The sequence below is a fragment of the Stegostoma tigrinum genome, chromosome 12 (genome assembly GCF_030684315.1).
Source record: "Stegostoma tigrinum isolate sSteTig4 chromosome 12, sSteTig4.hap1, whole genome shotgun sequence".
In the NCBI taxonomy this organism is placed as follows: Eukaryota; Metazoa; Chordata; class Chondrichthyes; order Orectolobiformes; family Stegostomatidae; genus Stegostoma; species Stegostoma tigrinum.
In genome coordinates, this window is record NC_081365.1 from 36,558,545 (window position 1) to 36,580,640 (window position 22,096).

Sequence of the window (22,096 nt, forward strand, 5' to 3'; positions counted from 1 at the left end):
CAACTTCAACCATCAACCCCTGCTTCCTACCATCGAGCAAGTTTTATATCCAATTGGAACTAGCTGAGTGGGCACCAATGGTCAGCATGGACCAGTTTGGGCTGAAGGACCTGTCTCCATGCTGTGTTACTCATGAGTCTATGGCTCTACTTGCCTTCCTAACTGATGATTTCTGACTGAGAGTATTCACTGTAATCACAGTCACTCTGAACAGTTCCACTGTTCGCAAACCTCCACAATATACACTCCAGACTCGCAAGCTTCTCTGCCATAGCCAAGATTATTCAGATTTATTATGTTTGCATCCATGCCTTAGGTTGTTGTTAATTCCAGGCTTTTTCACTCTATTTTTGCTATACTGTTCCCATCTCTGTGATTATTCTGTGTGTGAGAAAGTATCATATAGTCTTCAGAAGATAACAAATATGAATGCATATCCAGTTAAAATACTGTGTGTACCAGATAAAAAGGGGAAAGTTATTAAAGCTGATATTGCTTGGGTTCTTAAAACAATTGGTGGATGAAGAGCAAAGGATTCTCAATTAAGCACAAAAAAAATCAGAAACCTTGTGAAACAAAGTTAAATTAACTATAATCAGAAGACTAGAACTAGTTGAAACAACGTTAAGCAGATCTCCTCAGTTGTAGAAGATACAAGGTGAATAAGATAACTTACCTTTTTGACACCGATTCCAGAAGATCTTCAGCTCATAATGTTGGACAAAGCACATAAGCCACTAATTCAAGGTCAAGGGTAGTTGATCCACTTTGTGTTACTACCTTTGTTTCTGAAAATTTATGGGTTAAGAAATCAGAGTGATGTTGAGGAGACGGATTGGTTCGAGTGAAGAATTCAACATGCAAGGAGCACCACATAAACTACAAGTTGTAAAAGATATTCTTAGACAGTTTAACTGTGATTTGGAACAAAAGTCTTTCATGCACTAAGCCAGGCTATGAGTCAGTGTGGAAAATTGTCGCACTGTATTTCAATTTTTCTGAAGGAGGAGAGAGTAATCTACGTCAACTATTTCCAAATTTCTTTGTATTTCCTTCTGCTGCCAGATGAACTATGAAGCAACTCAACAAACTGGAATGTGTGACTTTTATTTGTGGTCTAATAGTCAAAAGTTGTGTATCTGCCTGTAGACATTATGACAAGAAGTAGTTTGACCCATAGAATTGTATTTCCCTGTTTTACAGGATTGCAAAACTTGTCAGTTGAACACTAACAGCTGGGTCTTCTTCATTTAGGCGTGATGTAAAATCACTTACTACAATACTTAGAATAATAAGCATTGCCACAGCCAGCCTTAAACAAGTCTTAAATGCACTGTTCATTTCAAGTCATTGAATGTTAGTGCTATATTTTCAATATGTTTTTAACTAGTCTAGCAATTTTTAATTGAATTCCAAGCAATCCTCAAATTGTCTCAATAGCCGGGCAAGAAAAATATAAAGGAGGATTTGAGCAAATCTATACTACTACTTAATATGTAGATGTTGACATCTCATTATGTAAGTTGCTTAGCTGACACAAGATGCAGGTCATTTTTAGCATTGACCATTTCAACAAGGAGAAGCCCTCACCCATTGTGAAGTGTTGTTATTTTTTACAGCTACTGTGCTTGGAACATGAATGCTATCAAACAGCACTTATGCCTTTGAAACCTACAGGAAGGATCTGGTTCACTGTGATAGACACCCTCCTGATGTCTAAGGAAAACAGAACGATATAATCCAGGTTAGCACTTACCTTGTTTCTCTCCTTCCTGAACTAATCTAGGGGCAACAAAGAAATCCATGGAAACAAAGTGTGGAGCTGGATGAACACAGCAGGCCAAGCAGCATGTTAGGAGCACAAAAGCTAACGTTTCGGGCCTAGACCCTTCATCAGAAAAGGGGGGTGGGGAGAGGATTCTGAAATAAAAGGGAGAGAGGGGGAGGCGGACTGAAGATGGATACAGGAGAAGATAGGTGGAGAGGAGAGCGTGGGTGGGGAGGTAGGGAGGGGATAGGTCAGTCCGGGGAGGACGGACAGGTCAAGGGGGTAGGATGAGGTTAGAAGGTAGGAAATGGAGGTGCGGCTTGAGGTGGGAGGAGGGGGTAGGTGAGAGGAAGAACAGGTTAGGGAGGCAGGGACGAGCTGTGCTGGTTTTGGGATGTAGTGGGGGGAGGGAAGATTTTGAAGCTAGTGAAATGTACATTGATACCATTGGGGTGCAGGGTTCCCAAGCGGAATATGAGTTGCTGTTCCTGCAACCTACGGGTCGCATCATTATGGCACTGCAGGAGGCCCAGGATGGACATGTCGTCGAACGAATGGGAGGGGGAGTTGAAATGGTTCGCGACTGGGAGGTGCAGTTGTTTACTGCGAACCGAGTGTAGGTGAAGCGGAGGCTTGGGGACCGCTTTGCAGAATCACGGTGTGGCTTCCTCTACATTGCGGAAATCAAGCAGAGGCTTGGGGACTGCTTTGCAGAAATAGGTTGCAGGAACAGCAACTCACATTCCACTTGGGAACCCTGCAGCCCAATGGTATCAATGTGGATTTCACCAGCTTCAAAATGTCCCCTCCCCCCACTGCATCCCAAAACCAGCCCAGCTCTCCCCGCCTGCCTAACCTGTTCATCCTCTCACCTATCCCCTCCTCCCACCTCAAGCCGCACCTCCATCTCCTACCTACTAACGTCATCCCACCCCCTTGACCTGTCCATCCTCCCTGGACTGACCTATCCCCTCCCTACCTCCCCACCCATACTCTCCTCTCCACCTATCTTCTCTACTATCCATCTTCAGTCTGCCTCCCCCTCTCTCCCTTTTAATTCCAGAACCCTCTCCCCATCCCCCTTTTCTGATGAAGGGTCTAGGCCCAAAATGTCAGCTTTTGTGCTCCTAAGATGTTGCTTGGCCTGCTGTGTTTATCCAGGCCCACACTTCGTTATCTTGGATTCTCCAGCAACTGCAGTTCCCATTATTTCTGAAAGAAATCCATGGAGTTCATTCATCACAAAATGCTTTGCATCCAAGATCCTTAAACATGCCTACAGGACCCTGCTAAAGTTGGCTTTTATTCTTCTGGAATGTGAGTTACACGGTGTGTTGCCACCTAACTGTGAACTGCTTATCATTTAGAGATAATGGGAACTGCAGATGCTGGAGAGTCCAAGATAACAAAGTGTGAAGCTGGAAGAACACAGCAGGCCAAGCAGCATCTCAGGAGCACAAAAGCTGACGTTTCGGGCCTAGACCCTTCATCAGAAAAGGGGGATGGGGAGAGGTTTCTGGAATAAATAGGGAGAGAGGGGGAGGTGGACCGAAGATGGAGAGAAAAGAAAATAGGTGGACAGGAGAGTATAGGTGGGGAGGGAGGGAGGGGATAGGTCAGTCCAGGGAAGACGGATAGATCAAGGAGGTGGGATGAGGTTAGTAGGTAGGAAATGGAGGTGCAGCTTGAGGTGGGAGGAAGGGGTGGGTGAGAGGAAGATAATAAAATGTGGAGCTGGACGAACACAACAGGCCAAGCAGCATCTCAGGAGCACAAAAGCTGACGTTTCGGGCCTAGACCCTTCATCAGAGAGGGGGATGGTGTGAGAGTTCTGGAATAAATAGGGATAGAGGGGGAGGCGGACCGAAGATGGAGAGAAAAGAAGATAGGTGGCTTCAGGACATGGTCGAGCAGTTTCAAGGCCGAAGAGATTACAAGAGAGTTGCAATGGGAGAGAGATTCCCTGAGGTTGGTCCAGAGGGAGGAGAGGAAGAACAGGTTAGGGAGGCGGAAACAGGCTGGGCTGGTTTCGGGATGCAGTGGGGGGAGGGGACGAGCTGGGCTGGTTGTGTGATGCAGTGGGGGGAGGGGATAAGTTGGGCTGGTTGTGTGATGCAGTGGGGGGAGGGGATGAACTGGACTGGTTTTGGGATGCGGTGGGGGAAGGGGAGATTTTGAAGCTTGTGAACTCCATATTGATACCATTGGGCTGCAGGGTTCCCAAGCGGAATATGAGTTGCTTATCATTTAGATCTGCTTTTAAGCTGACTGCTCAGTAAACTTGATTTGCTGTTTTTAGCCAAACTTTTGTAGTTTTTTAGTCTGATATTTTCTATAAATAGTGAAATTGGGAGAGTATACAGGGATCCAGTATTATTTTCAGCACATAATATCATTGCAAAGTAGATTCAGTGTTCACCTTAAGCATCTGATCACACTTACATGAGTGCCTTGGGACATTTTCCCATGTTAAAGGTGCTATGTAGATGTAAGCTGTTTAAAACACAAGGATACAGTTCCTGATAATGCAAACTTGTTGGTGATACTGAAAATATATAAACCAATGGTGACAAGTCTGCAACAATATGTTCTGGGTCATGTGTAATTCAAGGCCGTTGTGGATTGCATACAAGACATTTTTCAGAGAAGTAAAGGTCACGTAGCCCAGTGGGGAGGGGAGAGTGAGCCCAGCGCAGAGGGGAGAATGTCCCCAGCGGTGAAGGGAGAGTGAGCCTAGCACAGAGGGGACAGTGAGCCCAGTGCAAAGTTGGGAGTGAGTCCAGCCTAGAGGGGAGATCCAGCCCAGCAGTGGGGGGAGAGCGAGCCCAGTGCAAAGTGGAGAGTGAGCCCAGCACAGAGAGGAGAATGAACCCGGCGGGGAGGGTAGAGTGAGCCCAATATGGAAGGGAGACTAAGCCCAGCGGGGAAGAGAGAGTGAGCCCAGTAGGGAGGAGAGAGTGAACCCAGCGGTGAGGGGAGAGAGTGAGCCCAGAAGGGAGAGAACGGTGTGCCCACTAGGGAGGGGAGAGTAAGCCCAGCGGAAAGGGGAGAATGAGTCCAGTGGGGAGGGGAGAGAGTGCGCTCAGCGCAGAGGGGAGAGTTAGCACAGCGGGGAGGGGAGAGCGAGCCCAGTGGGGAGGGGATGGTGAGCCCTGTATAGAGGGGAGAGCGTGAATTTTTTAACATCAGAAATGCTCTAAAAACGACTGAACTTCATTTTCCATCGCCAAATCACCCATTCTTTTTCATCTAATAACCACAACAAGTAAATTGCCCATGTTTTCCAATTGATTAATTTACATGCAAAGCCCGATAATTGCCCCTTTATATTGACCTAGTTAATCAATGTATCAGTTAGATCCAATCATCTGCTTAACCACTTGTTATGATAGCACAACTAAGAATCAGTTATCATCATATAAAAATATTTATGTGAGCTATAGAAAAAGACAAGAAAAATCTAAAGTAAGACAGGCTTAATTTCAAATTTCAGTGGGAAGAGAACAGATCTGATCCAGATAAATCAAAATCTAGGATTGTCAGACAAAGTGTAACAGAACAATGAGCTGCCTAAAAACGGAGATACTTTGTGTATGATTGAAGTATGGTGAAAGGGTGCAGCAACCAGAGGTGGATCTCCTTCAATGATGAAAAGATGGTATAAAATGAAGCAGAGAAAGGTTGTGTATGCTAGATGTTTATTTGATAATACAAACGAGAACCAGGCTGAAAGTAAAAAATTCAGAGTGGAAGTGAAAAGTGAAGGTTGATGAGGGTCGAGCTGTGGATGTGGTGTATATGGACTTCAGTAAGGCATTTGATAAGGTTCCCCATGGAAGGCTCATTCAGAAGGTCAGGAGGAATGGGATACAGGGGAACTTAGCTGCTTGGATACAGAATTGGCTGGCCAACAGAAGACAGCGAGTGGTAGTAGAAGGAAAATATTCTGCCTGGAAGTCAGTGGTGAGTGGGGTTCCACAGGGCTCTGTCCTTGGGCCTCTACTGTTTGTAATTTTTATTAATGACTTGGACGAGGGAATTGAAGGATGGGTCAGCAAGTTTGCAGACGACACAAATGTCAGAGGTGTCGTTGACAGTGTAGAGGGCTGTTGTAGGCTGCAGCGGGATATTGACAGGATGCAGAGATGGGCTGAGAGGTGGCAGATGGAGTTCAACCTGGATAAATGCGAGGTGATGCATTTTGGAAGGTCGAATTTGAAAGCTGAGTACAGGATTAAGGATAGGATTCTTGGCAGCGTGGAGGAACAAAGGGATCTTGGTGTGCAGATACATAGATCCCTTAAAATGGCCACCCAAGTGGACAGGGTTGTTAAGAAAGCATATGGTGTTTTGGCTTTCATTAACAGGGGGATTGAGTTTAAGAGTCGTGAGATCTTGTTGCAGCTCTATAAGACTTTGGTTAGACCGCACTTGGAATACTGCGTCCAGTTCTGGGCGCCCTATTATAGGAAAGATGTGGATGCTTTGGAGAGGGTTCAGAGGAGGTTTACCAGGATGCTGCCTGGACTGGAGGGCTTATCTTATGAAGAGAGGTTGACTGAGCTCGGTCTCTTTTCATTGGAGAAAAGGAGGAGGAGAGGGGACCTAATTGAGGTATACAAGATAATGAGAGGCATAGATAGAGTTGATAGCCAGAGACTATTTCCCAGGGCAGAAATGGCTAGCACGAGGGGTCATAGTTTTAAGCTGGTTGGTGGAAAGTATAGAGGGGATGTCAGAGGCAGGTTCTTTACGCAGAGAGTTGTGAGAGCATGGAATGCGTTGCCAGCAGCAGTTGTGGAAGCAAGGTCATTGGGGTCATTTAAGAGACTGCTGGACATGCATATGGTCACAGAAATTTGAGGGTGCATACATGAGGATCAATGGTCGGCACAACATTGTGGGCTGAAGGGCCTGTTCTGTGCTGTACTGTTCTATGTTCTATGTTCTATGTTCTATGTTCTATGAAACAAGAGAAGCAAATAAACAGTGTGAAAACAGACTGCAGATAACATGAAAGAGCAGGCTGTGGAGCAGCTCGAAGGGCTGAATGGCCTCCCCCTGCTCCTATCTTCTATGTTTCTAAGAGCATCCTAATGTCTTAAATGGACATAGTAAAAGTGTACGACAGATAAGCGTTGAAAAAAAGAGATTTAAAAATGTAGCCAGGTGCATGGCTGAGGTGCTAAATGGGATATTTGCATTCATCTTTAAGAAGCTTCTGCCAAAGCCACAGTGGAAGAAATGATAGTTGCAATGCTGAGGGGTTAAAAATTGATAACAAGGTTAAGAAGGCTGTATATTTAACTGATAAACCAACAGGATCAGATCTACTGGATCCAAAGATACTGAAGGAAGTAAATGTGGAAATGTGGATATAATATGTCAATTGTTCTCAGATATAGGGGTGATATCAAAGAACTGGAGAACTAGAAACATTGCATTTTTTTTACAACAAAAGGTGTGATGATAAACCCAGCAATGAAGGCTAGCGAGTTTCCCTGGTGATGGGAAAGCTTTCAGAATCAAAATTAAGTGATAATGGGATCTGCAGATGCTGGACAATCCAAGATAATAAAATGTGGAGCTGGATGAACGCAGCAGGCCAAGCAGCATCTCAAGGGTGCTCCTACGATGCTGCTTGGCCTGCTGTGTTCATCCAGCTCCACAGAATCAAAATTAACATTCTTTTGTGAATTAATGAAGGTCTATGTGAAGAAAGCAGAGTTAGTGTTTCAAGTCTGACTGACAAAGAGAGACCAGATCCAAAACATTAATTCTGCTTTCTTCCCATAACTGTTTTCGGACCCATTGAGTTTCTGTCACATTTTCTGTTTTTATTGCAGATCTCAGCACAGCAGGTTCTGTTTCTTTCTCTGCAGTTAACAAAACCTTAACACTGAATTAAAACAGAGATAATGGGAACTGCAGATGCTGGAGAATCCGAGATAACAAAGTGTGAAGCTGGATGAACACAGCAGGCCAAGCGGCATCTCAGGAGCACAAAAGCAGATAGATATGATAGTGAAGAAGATATTTGGTATGCTTGCCTTTCTTGGTCAACACATTGATTATAGGGGTTGGGAGATCATTTTGCAGCTGTACAGGCCATTGGTTTGGCTGCTTTTTGAATACTGCATTCAGTTCTGGTCTCCCTGCTATGGGAAGGATGGGAAGGGTCTAGGCCCGAAACATCAGCTTTTGTGTTCCTAAGATGCTGCTTGGCCTGTTGTGTTCATCCAGCTCCACACTGAACAAAAACAGTTTATCTTACTGCAGCAGTTGCTGTAAGCTATGGCTCTGAACCAGTAAACTGGAGAGTTTATAAATATAAGATAATAAAATGTGAGGCTGGATGAACACAGCAGGCCAAGCAGCATCTTGGGTCTAGGCCCGAAACGTCAGATTTTGTGCTCCTGAGATGCTGCTTGGCCTGCTGTGTTCATCCAGCCTCACATTTTATTATCTTGGAATCTCCAGCATCTGCAGTTCCCATTATCTCTGAGTTTATAAATATGAGCCAGTCACCACGTACCTTCTACAAACAAGTGAAAGTATGTGGAGAAGGAAATCAGAGCAGCATGTCCTTAGAAGTCAAAAGGGCCAACCCAACAAACATAGTGAATAAATGTTGTAGAAGTTGATATCTGCATGTTCTTGCCAATGCCTTAGAGTCATAGAGTCATAGAACTGTACAGCATGGAAACAGATCCCTCAGCCCAACTTGTTCATGCCAACCAGCTATCCTAAATCAATCTAGTCCCATTTGCCAGCATTTAGCCCATATCCCTCTCAATTCTTCCTATTCATATACCTATCCATCTGCCTTTTAAATGTTATAATTATACCAGCCTCCACCATTTCCTCTGGTGGCTTATTCTATTCATGTGTGAAGAAGTTGTCCACTAGGTCCCTTTTCATTTTTCTCCTTTCACCTTAAATCTATGCTTCCTAGTTTGGGACACCCTCACCCTGGGGAAAAAATTTTGGCTGTTCAACCTATCCATACCCGTCATGTTTTAATAAAGCTTCATAAGGTCACATCTCAGCATCCGATGCTCTAGGGGAAACAGCCTATTCAGCCTCTCCTGATACCTCAAAACCTCCAACCCAGGAAACATCTTTGTAAATCTTTTCTGAACCCTTTCAAATTTAACAACATTCTTCCCATAGCAGGGAGATCAGAACTGAATGCAGTATTCAAAAAGCAGCCAAACCAATGGCCTGTACAGCTGCAAAATGATCTCCCAACCCCTATAATCAATGCGCTGACCAAGAAAGGCAAGCATACCAAATATCTTCTTCACTATCATATCTACCTGCAACTCTACTTTCAACGAACAATGAACCTGCACTTCAAGGTCTCTTTGTTCAACAACACTCCCCAGGGCCTTACCATTAAGTGTATAAGTCCTACTCTGATTTGCCTTTCCAAGTGTAGCACCTCACATTTATCTAAATTAAACTCCATCTGCCACTCCTTGGTCCACTGGCCCATCTGATCAAGATTCCATTGTAGTCTGAGGTAACCTTCTTGCTGCCCACTACACCACCAATTTTGGTGTCTTCAGCATACTTACTAGCCATACCTCCTGTGTTCATATCCAAATCATTTATATAAATGATGAAAATCAGTGGACTCAGCTCCAATCTTTGTGACACATTGCTGGTCACAGGCGTCCAATCCGAAAAGCAACACACAAGGGTCTAGGCCCGAAACGTCAGCTTTTGTGCTCCTGAGAAGCTGCTTGGCCTGCTGTGTTCATCCAGCCTCACATTTTATTATCTTGGAATTCTCCAGCATCTGCAGTTCCCATTATCTCCATCACTACCCTCTGTCTCCTATCTTCGAGACAGTTCTGTATCCAAATGACTAGTACTGCCTGTATTCCATGTGGTCTAACCCTGCTAAATAGTCTACCGTGCGCAGCCCTTGTCGAACACATTGCTGAAGTCCATATAGACAACGTCCACCACTCCACTTTCATCAATCCTCTTTGTTACTTCTTCAAAAAAATGAATTAAGTTAATGAAGCATGATTTCCCACACACAAAGCTAGGTTGACTGTCCCTAATTAGCCCTTGCCCTTCCAAATACATGTAAATTCAATCCTCTCAGGATTCCCTCCAATAATTTATCCACCACTGACATCAGGCTCACTGGTCTATAGTTCCCTGGCTTTTCCTTACCACATTACTTAAATAGTGGCATCATGTTAGCCAAACTCCAGTCTTCCAGCACCTCACCTGTGGCTATCAATGATACAAATATCTCAGCAAGGGGTCCAGCAATCACTTACCTCACTTCCCACAAAGTTCTAGGTTACACCTGATTAGGTCCCAGGGATTTACCCACCTTTATGCAGTTTAAAATGTCCAGCACCACCACCTCTGTAATATGGGCTTTTTTCCAGATATCGCTATTTATTTTCCCAAGTTCTGTCCCTTCCACATCCTTCTCCAAAGTGAACACTGGTGTAAAATATTCATTTAGTATTTCCCTCATATCCTGCGGTTCCACACATAGGCAGCCTCGCTGATCTTCAAGGGGCCCTATTCTCTCCCCTGTGACTCGTTTGTCCTTAATGTATTTGTAGAATTCCTTTGGATTCTCCTTAACCCTAATTGCCAAAGCTATCTCATGTACCTGTTTTCCCTCCTGATTTCCCTCTTACATATACTTCTACTGCTTTTAAACCTCTCTAGGGATTTACTCGATCTTTGTTGTCTTTACCTGACATCTGCTTCCTTCTTCTGCTTGTCCAGAATCTCAATTTCTACAGTCACCCAGCATTCCCTTCAGCTATCAGCCTCGCCTTCACCCTAACAGGAACGTACTGTCTCTGGACTCTCGTTATCTCATTTTTTTATCTGTCCTTGAAATGAAATATTGATCAAAAGCTGTTATGAAGTTGTCAAACATGCAGGTGTTCCAGATTTACGAACGCTTATACTCATGAATGCAAACTCACACATGGTTGTAATTTTAAATACATGACATACAAAAATTTCCTGTACTTACCAACAACTGCTTTCTATTGTCCTGCAATATGTTCCAATTGCATACGATTTGACTAGTGAAAGTACTCCAAAATGGAATACCAGGGACTTCCTGTAACTTGCTCTCAATGATCTGCTGGCTATGTTACACCTGATTTGATGTTCTTCCCACACAGTAGATAAGTATGAGTTTGTTTTGCAGCAAATTGCTGAAATAGTTTAAAACCTTAGGAATTGTACTTGCCGAATTTATTAAAATGGATCTGATAACATTCCACGAACTCTCTGATGGAAGGCTCAAGTACAGATTAATTTTGTTATATTAGCTGATTGTTGATAGACACTGAAGTTTCGTGATTTGAATAAAGATCTTTGGGTTTTGATCTCCTTTTATAACACCCGTTTTGTTGCTTTATATTTTTATTGATTAAAATTGTTGTTAAGTCTTTGCTGTTGGAAAGATTGTTGTTCTGATTCAAAGACAGCTGCTGTGGCCATCAGACTGTGAGATACACATGCAGAATTAGGCCATTTAGCCCAAACTGTTGAGTTGGCTCTGCCATTTTATCATAGCTCATGTGTTTCACAACTCCATTCTGGTGCTCTTTCCCCTTAATACTCATCTGTCTCTCTTAAGTACACTTGTTGACTTGCCTCCACAGCCCTCTGCTGCAAAGTGCTCCACACTGTAGAACTGAGGTGAGGAGGAATTTCTTCAGCCAGAAGGTGGTGACTGTGTATAACTCATTGTGGAACTCGCTACCTTCTGGCTGAAGAGATTCCTCCTCATCTCAGTTCTCAAGGGTCATCCCTTCTTTCTGAGGCTGTGCCCTTGGTCCTAGTCTTTCCTATTAGTAGAAACACCTTCTCCATATCCACTCTATCCAGGCCTCTCAATATACTGTATGTTTCAATGAGATACCCCCTCGTCCTTGTAAACTCCATCAAGTACAGACCCAGAGTCCTCAATCGCTCTTCATATGATAAATCGTTCGTCCCTGGGATCATTCTTGTAAGTCTCTACTGGGCCTGTCCAATGCTTGCACATTCTTTCTTAGATACTGGGCTCAAAATTCCCCACAATATTCCAAATGTGGTCTGGTCACAGCCTTTTACAGCCTCAGCAGTACATATTTCTCATATGAAGTAATTTCACCTGATGAAGGTGCAGTTCTCTAAAAGCTTGTGATTTCAAATAAACCAGTTGGGCTATAACCTGGTGTCATGTGACTTCTGACAAGATCATTAACATAAAACATGAATAGTTGTGGTCCAAACACAGATCCCGCGGAACTCCACTGGAAACCAGCTGCCATCCTGATAAAGAGCCCATTACCCACACACTGTCTTCTGCAAGTCAGCCAATCCTCTATCCACGCCAGTGCTTTGCCCCTAACACCATGGGCACTTAGTTAATTTAGCAGCCTCCTCTATGGCACCTTGATAAATGCCTTCTGGAAATCCATATATATGACATCCACTGGCTCTTCTTTGTCTAACCTCCTCATTACCTCCTCAAATAATTCTAACAGATTTATCCACTGTAATGTATGGAGGACCTTTATTTCATTTACAGAAGGCAACTGTCCAATTAAAGCAAGTACTGTATGTTTTGCAGTATCATGGATTTTGCCAATTTGACATTGGATCTATGAATCTGGCAGATTTTGCTTGACAATATCTTGCATTCCTGAGACAGATAATTTCTTCTTGACCGTGCCCTGAATCTGTGGACATTGAATCATTGAATCTTCCCATTGGAGTGATTTCCATAGAGTTGTTTGCATCACATCCTCAAACTGAGTGAGCAGAGTTATTTTTTCAATTTTCCAGCAAATCTGTGTCGAAGTATAGCATAGTCTGGAAGTTGTTATCATCTAATATAGCCTGACGGAATCTCAAATACTGAATGGAATGAAGGAACATGTTATGTATATTATCAATTAAGGGTTAATTGGTTGTTTAAATATGAAGAGTGAGTTCTATGGATGGTTGTTAACTAAAATACAGCTCTCAGTAAGGGTGTGAACATAGACTCTGTTTAAAAACAATTTTCTCATGAATAAAATGAAGAACATTCGTGGCAAAGGATGGTTAAGTCAAAATGTAAATTTTTGGAGTATGATTATCCAAGCCTATTTCCTGAGAATGAGCCTTATGACCATGGAAGAATGAAGCTACAATGTAGACTTGGGTTACTTCTTTACCAAACAGAATATAAGGTGTGGCCTTGGCATTTTTGTTACCATATAGAAGATGGATAAGAAAAAAAAGATTTTTTTTGGAGTTGAAGCCTGTTGATTTAAATACAGATGAAGGTTTGGACAGTCTGTTAACTTTCATAGGTAAAATTTTGCAAAAGGTTTAATTATTGACTGATGTATGGTCAGATTTTGAGAAATTTAGGAAGTCTAAGATTATTGCCATTGACGGGTCATGATGGAATTCAATATGTTGTATGTACGGCTACAGAAATTTCATTTGGAAATTTTCTATCTGCGTTTAAGTTATTGGATTGTGCCAATGTATCAAGTATAGTTAGACTTCTGATTTTGATGGGAGTTAAATTTGCAGACAAATAGACATTTCTAGAACAAATGTCAGAAGCACTAAAACCATTCCATAGGAAGGCATCTCTTTCCAGTAGCAAAAGAGAGCAATTGAGAGTAGACATAAAATGCAGGATGCAATTTTGAAAAATTGGCGTGATCATCTCAATACAGTTCACAGGTAAAATTATGAAAGAAGAGCTGTAGCTCAGAGAAATGAGGAGAGAAATACTATTGCTAATTTTGAGAAGCAAAGAATGAGCACCAGAAATGCCCAGGGTATAGTCAGTCAATGTTTCAGGTACAATTCAAAGTATTCCATTGTGCCATGAACTGACCCAAATGTTATAATGAATTATTCCCAACTAAACAGAGAATTTGGAAGAAAAAGTTGGAGAATGGATCAAGAGGTAACATGTTGTTTATCATAAGAAGTTTCAACCTGGTGACAAATGTGTTGGTGGTAGTCTTTCAATCGAACAGTATTGGACAGTGGATGCACATCTACAGCCTATGGATTAGATTGGCCAAAGGGCTGCCTAGATTTTCTAAGTAATATAGAATGGGACAAAGTTAAGGAATTTGAAACTTCTACCAGTTTCAGATCTGGAGATGACAGCATGTTAAAATCTTTGAAAACAGTGGTCATTCCTTGTGAAAGAGTGGAAGCAATCATTTTCTTAGGACAATGTAGTCTCAGAGTAGACATGCCCCTAGAAAGAGATCACAAACATCTTTAGAGGTATCTTATTAATAGGAGGGGAAACTCAAACAGTAGCAGTATAGAATAAGATAGAAAGCAAACTAGAGGCTTTAGTTTAACAAGGACAAGAATTATAGCTCATACCAGGAATACTCACGTGACCAAACAATTTTAGTGGCTACAACCAAGCTAGAAGACAAGTTAATAAAAGATGCCAAACAACAAGAACTACAAAATGTAGGGAATTCAGATGTACTCAGAAGGAAAGAAACTAAAGGAAAATGCTGCACTTTTTGTTGTTCTTTAAAATAAATGAAATAGTTATTTTTATATCAATAGAGAGAAAAACAGATTTAACATTTTGAGTCTGACTTCTTCAGAGCCTTATCAGACTTGAAATATAAGCCCTGTTTCTCTTTCCACAGATAGTTCCACATCTGCCGAGTCTCTCCAGCATTCTCTGTATTTGTTTCAGATTTTCAGCATCCACAGTATTTTGTGTTTAGACAGTTATTATGCGTTCTATTTCCTCATCGTGATATGTCTTCTCAACAAGGATAGCTTTAGGTTTGGCGCTACCTTGTTGAATTATGAATCAAAGCAGAGTGCTTCTACAATGTATAGGAAGGATGTTGGGCCCACAATGAATGTGTCGGACCACACTCGGAAGGGGAAGGGCCTGTACCTGTGCTTTACTGTTCTTTGTTTTTTTAAATGTGGCAAGAAGATGTATAACCACATCACGTTCAAAAAATATCATTGATCATGAACTAATTTGAATAAGGGGACTTTTTTCAAGAATCAATGAGTTAACTATTTATATTCAGTCTTTAAACATTTGAACAATTTAGTTTTTGAATTGTTAACCCTTACCCAAGTTGGTTGTTCATACAGACATTTTAAGATGAGAGTTTACTGAGTATAGCTGTATGCGCACAAGTATCTCTTCAGTTAGCAGGTGAAGAATTCAAATTGTAATAACTACCCAGTCAAACAAGCCAACCATACACATCTATTTCTTTAAAGAACTTTACGTGTTAGTTAAAATTCAAACTTCTGGCTATGGGTGATAAATATATACTAACGTATTGTAGGCTGTTTCCCACTGCATTAGACCATTGTGATATCTAAGCTTTGATAACAAGAAATTATAATTTGGAGTGCTATGTAAGCAGTTCCTACCATCACAGATCCTTTGGAAAAAAATTCAAGGGTTGATTTAAACAATGCCCATTAGGCAGAAACTCAGTAGCAATAATGGTCCATATGATTCCTTTGCATTGATCCTGGGCTTTTATGCAAGCCATACTTTCTTGACCCCACCATTCTTGGCTATAGAATTAACCATTCAGGCCCTGGCCTTTGGAATTCCCTTCCTAACCCTTATTGTTTTTCTAGATCTTCCTCCTTTTTCTTTGTAAGTCCCTCCTTTTTCTTTGATTAAGCTTTTAGTCACCCCTCCGAATATTTATTTCTCAGCCTCAGCTCCAATTTTTGACAGACTATGTTGCCGTGAAGCAATGTAGGACTTTTATAATCTTATTGATCCATATAAATGCAAGTTGTAACTAAATGAAACATGTCACTAAATTAAATATATGAAAGTGTTGTCATTATTTTGGCCTATGGCCTTTTTAATGATTTTAATATTCTTGATCCATAATGCAGAGGTACATTCATAGTCTGGACTGCAGAATTGTCATAATGTCCTGAAGTTATTTGCACTTCATGACAGTCAAAATATTGTTAACTTCACAAGTAAGTGAAAATTCCTTTTAAATTCAATTTAGTGAGTATTTGCAGGAAATAAAATTCTTAGTCGAAATGCTTCCACAGTGTTGAAAACTGTGAAGAAAGGTAACATTCATGTAGTTGATCTATTCAGATAGTCAACCTCACGGTAGAAGAGAAGCAGAAAGCAGTTGACTTTTGCTCGCTGCATGGTACAACTCATCTGCAAATAATTTCCAGCAGAAAGTCATCAGAATAAAGTCACATTTCTCTATTTGAGAATTTTAATCAAACGTTCCTATTATACCTTTCAAAAGTGCATATCCAATGTATCTAACTAAAAAGAAAGCACTTTAGCTGCTTTTGAAATATTCATTGGCTCAATTATGTCTTTATGTTGATGCATAGAAGTAGAATGTTGCTGATTAAACATTTATCCAATGTTTAGAATTGACCATCTGTTAGAGAAGCTGCTCAATGTCCCTTTCCATTGAAACCCGTGAAAGGGAAAATTAAGCAAATGATTGTGATGGTAATTTCCCACCCGGGCAGAAAGTTGAAAATTCCAGAGATGTTTTCTTGTGAGATCTCAACTTTTTAACTTTAGACGGCTCCAAACCTACATATCTACTGAAATTATCTGATGAATATATCTGTTGCAAGTTGTTTCAAATAAAAACAGTCATCATTTTTCCAGCAAGATTCTATCATTTTAACGCTCTATTCAATCCCCTTTAAACCCTATTTCTAGAACTCACATTAGGACCACATTAGTTGTTCAATATTTGGGGTACAATTAATTTGATGTTTATGTGATGGTCGGTGCTTCATGTAAGGCCCGCATGAGGACATATAATTACTTACTGGTTAATTCCTAACTTTTGATTTCAATTGAAATAACGATGATTTTTGATAGGTAGACATTGTTCTCACATTTTAAGCTCTGTCATTACTTATTCTGTTCACTTTCACTCTTGAAAGTGATTTATTATGGCTGTAGTCTGTTTATTGTCCATCTCACCTCATGTTAAACCCACAGAGAGGGACATATGGCTTATAGTGCAATTACAAATTCTACTAAAAAGAATATAAATAAACAACTGATCTGCAATGGGATTGAACAAATTCTTACCTTTGGTACCCTGGTCAGTTATTCATGCAATGACAATAGGAGACTTGCAGGAAAGTTTCCTTAGCTGAGGACATTCTTATGGAAATATTTTAATAACCTTCTGATAGCTGGAAATATTTCATTAACACAGATGTATGTTCCTGTAATGGTGACCAGCAGTATTGTTTTGCATTTCAGGGAAGTTCAGCTAACAATATTTTCCTTGGGGTTAATTCAATGCAATTTAGTCTTTTGCACATTAATGCAATGCACGCTAAACTCTAAGTAAGGTCAAAACGATATAATCTTGGTTAATGATTGATCTCGATCGTCCTACTGTTAGAGAAGTTGTTGAATCTTGTGTTTCAAAAGAGTGAGGAAATTTCTGACATTGTTTGAAAGCATATTGCATTCAAGAACAGCTCTGCTGCAGTTCAATCATTTCAAGTTGAAAGAAATTTGTTGGGATCTTTTTCAAAACAAAGGAATTTCAAGGTAGTATGCATCTCTTCATTACCATTAACCACTAATTAGCAAGGCTTTTTTTAGATACAAGAATTCCAAACCTGACCAACACATAAAATCAAAGCCCAGCCCTGCAGTCCGGTAGTCAAGCCTCCTTGAGCCATGGTTTTTATATCTCCTACACCAGGCCCAATAGAAAAAGAGTTCCTTCATTTATTTTGGTAGTGATTGTGAATGTAAATCTTCCAGAGACTTGTAAGGAATCATAGATTAAAATTCCTTCAGTGTTCCTGTATTGTATGGCTCTTTCAGTTAAGGCCTACAAATATTAAACTGGCCAAAATGTATGATAATACACAAAGACTTCAAACCATTATTATTTTGTTTCCAGATATAAGAAAAATGTTTTTGTAATAGTAACATCTGTGAAAATAGAATGCATATATTGCAGGAGAATAAATAGTTTTTTTAAGTAAAATCAGGATTCAGATGAAAATGCCTCATTGTTGTCGACTGTCCTCAACTTGAGGATGATTTCTCCTCAGGATAACAATTTTTTTGCCTCATTAACACAGATTCACAAGACAATAAAATGAATTAACATTTGTTTTATTTGTGAGATGTGGACATCACTGGCTGGCCAGTATTTATTGCCTATTCCTAGTTGCCCTTGGGAAGATAGTGGTGAGCTGTCTTCTTGAACAGCTACAGTCCACATGATATCAGTTGACCCACAGTGTCTTCAAGCAGAGATTTTGATCCAGTAACAGTGAAGGAACGGCGATATATTCCCCAGTCAGGACAGTGAGTGACTTGGAAGGGGATTTTCAGGTGGTGGTGTTCCCATGTATCTGCTGCCCTTGTTTAGATGGAAGTGGTCGTGGGTTTGGAAGATGCTGTCTGAGGGTTTTGATGAATTTCTGCAGTGCTTCTTGTAAATGGTACACATTGCTGCTACTGAGCATTGGTGGTGGAGGGAGTGGATGCTTGCGGATGTGGTGCCAATCAACTAGGCTGCTTTGTCCTGGATGGCGTCAAGCTTCTTGACTGTTGTTAGAGCTGCCCTCATCCAGGCAAGTGCGGAGTATTCCATCATATTCCTGACTTGTGCCTTGTAGATGGTGGGCAGGCTTTGGGGAGACAGGAGGTGAGTTACTCCCCGCAGTATTTCTAGCTTCTGACTTGCTCTTATAGCAATTGTATCAAGTTGAGTATCTGGTCAATGATAAGCCCCAGGGTGTTGATAGTGGGGGATTCAGTGTTGGCAACTCCATTGAATGTCAAGGAATGATGGTTAGATTTTCTTTTACTGGTGATTGTCGTAGGCTGATATTTGTGTGGCACAAATGTTACTTGCCACTTGTCAGCCCAAGCCCGGATATTGTCCAGATCTTATTACATTTGAACATGGTCTGCTTCAGTATCTGAGATGTTGTGAATGGTGCTGAACATTTTCAATCATTAGCCAGCATCCCCATTTCCAACCTTATGATAGAGTGAAGGTCATTGATGAAGCTGTTGACAATTGTTGGGTCTAGGACGCTATTCGGAATTAAAGATTCAATTGTGGTTAAAATAATATTCAGAAGTTCACTCTGGCCAGGCCAGGAAATGAAATTCCAAACATGATTATTCAATTGTAAAGATCCTGAAATTAAGCATTTTCACAGAGCTCTTTCCTCAAACTACAGAAAACCCGGGTTGTACAGTATTTTAAGAAAAGAGGATGTCGGTTATGCCATTTGACTTGATTTTTCCTTCTTCAACTGGGTTTAGTCAAACAGTTCCAAAAAGATTTTTTTTAACCAGGCTTCCGAGAAACAAATGTAAATCAACATTTCATAGCACGTCTTTCTTTTACACAACCACTGATAGCTCCTGAGATAACAAAGTGTAGAGCTGGATGAACACAACAGGCCAAGCAGCATCAGAAGAGCAGAAAAGCTGACGTTTTGGGTCAAGGCCCTTCTTCAGAAGAAGGGTCTAGGCCCGAAACGTCAGCTTTCCTGCTCCTCTGATGCTGCTTGGCCTGCTGTGTTCACCCAGCTCTACACCTCATTATCTCAGATTCTCCAGCATCTGCAGTTCCTACTATCTCTGATAGCTCCTTAAAGGTTCCTCATCATAACCATAAATGTTTCAACTGATAAGAACACACACACCACACCTCCACATCATCATACATTCCCAAAATATAAACCAAACTCACAGGATCCCCAGACGTTGAGCTCCAGGGAACGAAAACGCATAAATTCACAAACAACATTTTAATAACTAAAAGATGAAAATGGACACAAACCAGACCACTAAGAGTTGACATTCAGTACGGGGCCATAACACAAAAAGCAGGCTCAGACAGCATTACTTTGGACATCTTATGTTGCTTTCCCCAATGATTCGGGCATTTTATTAATTTTATATGAACTCAAGTGCCAATACCAAGGCCTTGTCTTCTTTGTTTCTTTTTTCTTCTTTTTAACTACCTCCTGTCTAAACAGATGGATTAGTGGGATTCACATTAATTTTAACCATTTAGTCAATTTGTTTCTTATATTCGATTGACTACGTCTTGACTTTGGATCCCTTCAGACCCCATTTGGCATCATCCTTTTTCTTTCCCTATTCAACTATGTGGCTCTTCATTGTCCCCTGGGTGAACTAGGATCTCTCCTCTCACCGTTCAACTGCTGTCATGGGATCTCTTAGCTCTATCACTGCTGCTTATGTTGTTTGGCATGTCAGTGGCCCTATTTGATAGCTTCACTAGGTTGATACCTAATTTTTAGGTAGGCCTGGTGCTGGTCCTGGCATGCCCTCTTGCACTCTCCATCAAAATAGGGTGAACCCTTGTCTTGATGGTAATGATTGAGTGAAGTATGCTGGGCCTTGAGGGTACAGATTGTGCGGGTGTGCAATTCTGCTGCTGTTGATGGATACCTCATGGATGTCCAAAGTCTTGAGTTGCCAGATCTTGTTCTAAATCTGTCCCATTTAGCACAGTGATAGTGCTATACAACATATATTCAATGTGAAGGGAGGATTTTGTCTCCACAAAGGACTGTGCGGTGGTCACTCTTACTGTTACTGTCATTGACAGGTGCATCTGTGGCTGGCAAGTTGATAAGGATGAAGTCAAGTATGATTTTCCCTCTGGTTGGTTCCCTTGCCATCTGCTGCAGACCCAGTATAGCAGCTGTGTCCTTTAGGACTGGGCCAGCTCCATCAGTGGCACTGAAATTTACATCCCCCACTCAGAATATATTTTGTACCCTTGCCACCCTCAGTGCTTCCTCCAAGTGTTGTTCAATAAGGAGGAGTGCTGATTCATCAGCTGAGGGAGGGCAGTACATGGTAACCAGCAGGAGGTATCCTTGCCCATTTTTAAAATGAAGCCATGAGACTTCAGGGAAACCAGAGTCAATGTTGAGGACTCCCGGACAGTACAACGTTATGTTGCTAGCTCTGCTGGGTTTTTCCAAGACATATTCAGGGATGGTGATAGTGTTGTCTGTGATATTGTAAGATATGATTCACGAGTATGACTATGTCAGGTTGTTGCTTAACTAGTCTGTGAGGCAACTGTCCCAATTTGGGACTAGATGTTAGTAAGGAAGACTTTTCAGGGTTGACAGGTTTGTTTTTTTCTGTTGTTTCTTCTGGTGCCTAGTTAATACCGGGTGGCCCATCCAGTTTCATTTTTTTGTTGAGACTTTGTCACAATTAATACAACTGAGTAGTTTGGCAGGCCATTTCAGAGGGCAGCTGAGAGTCAGCTACTTCCGTGTTGCTCTCGAGTCATATATAGGTCAAACTAGGTGAAGATGGCAGATTTCCTTCCCTGGAGAGAATTTGTGTTCTGACGCTTGCCAATAGTTTCACGGTCATCAGTAGATTCTTAATACCACATTTTTTAATTGAATTCAAATTCCACTATTTACCAAGGTGGGATTTGAACCCAGGATCTGCAGAACATTAACTAGGTTTCTGGATTAATAGTCTAACAATAATACCACTAGGGTGTCACCTTCCCATATGTCAAACCAAATGCTTTGGTATATTTTGTACATAAAGAATATATTCAGGAGAAAAGTCTACCAATTGTGCATGATTATTTAGTGCTCAATGCACTACATCCTCATTACCCTCTTATCAACAATTTCTATCAATTAGTAGTTGAATCTCATATATTTAACATCACAGAAATCTATTACAGATACTCATTGACACATGTTCTTTCTTACAGAGGAAAGTAACACCAATAGGAGGAGACAGCAATAAACTGAAGGAGGACAATCATGCCCACATATTTTATTTCCAATGGAGAAGACTGCTCTAGTTATCACTGAATCTATGCTGACTGGCAATGCTGAAGTAAATAATGATGAAGGAAATTGACTAGGATTTTTGAGTCATGTGTTTGGAATTGAGGTTGGGAGGCCTACACCTGTGCTCTGTGCAGGCCTGCTGGCCCTCCAAAATGCTTTAATCCACATCTAAACTCAGTGTGAATGTAGGTATGTGAGAAACAAATGAGAGAAATGCCATATTAAATTTGGAGAAAGTGAGTGACAAATAGCCTTAATATTTAAACTCTCAAAGGCTTGCCGCTGGAATCTTTAAATTGGGAGACTCACTCTCAGAGGAAGAAAAAACATGAATAACCTGATCATTGACAGTAAAAGGAAGAAATATATTATTTTTGAACACATTAATGTTGCATGTCATCCAGTCAGTTATCCAGGCCGGATGATGAAGGGCAAAAGCTCAGA

The 22,096-nt window shown here is 41.2% G+C and overlaps 1 protein-coding gene and 1 long non-coding RNA gene across 3 annotated transcripts in view; one reads left to right on the top strand and one right to left on the bottom strand.

Moving 5' to 3' along the window:
* casr (calcium-sensing receptor) overlaps positions 1 to 16,998 on the bottom strand; it is an 88,993-nt gene extending 71,995 nt beyond the window's left edge. Inside the window, exons 1-2 of one of the 2 annotated variants that reach the window (XM_059650281.1) lie at positions 16,884 to 16,998; positions 677 to 788 (exon numbers count right to left, since the gene is read on the bottom strand). The gene's annotated coding sequence lies outside the window, so the exon portion shown is untranslated. Of the gene's footprint in view, positions 1 to 676; positions 950 to 16,883 lie in introns of those variants that run through there. The other variant, XM_048540223.2, reaches the window with a different exon arrangement.
* On the top strand, positions 1,061 to 21,626 carry LOC125456806 (uncharacterized). The gene is made up of 3 exons (XR_007248517.1): positions 1,061 to 1,097; positions 1,620 to 1,744; positions 21,571 to 21,626. It is a non-coding gene; the product is annotated as an uncharacterized LOC125456806 (long non-coding RNA).
* Positions 21,627 to 22,096: the final 470 nt, after the last annotated feature.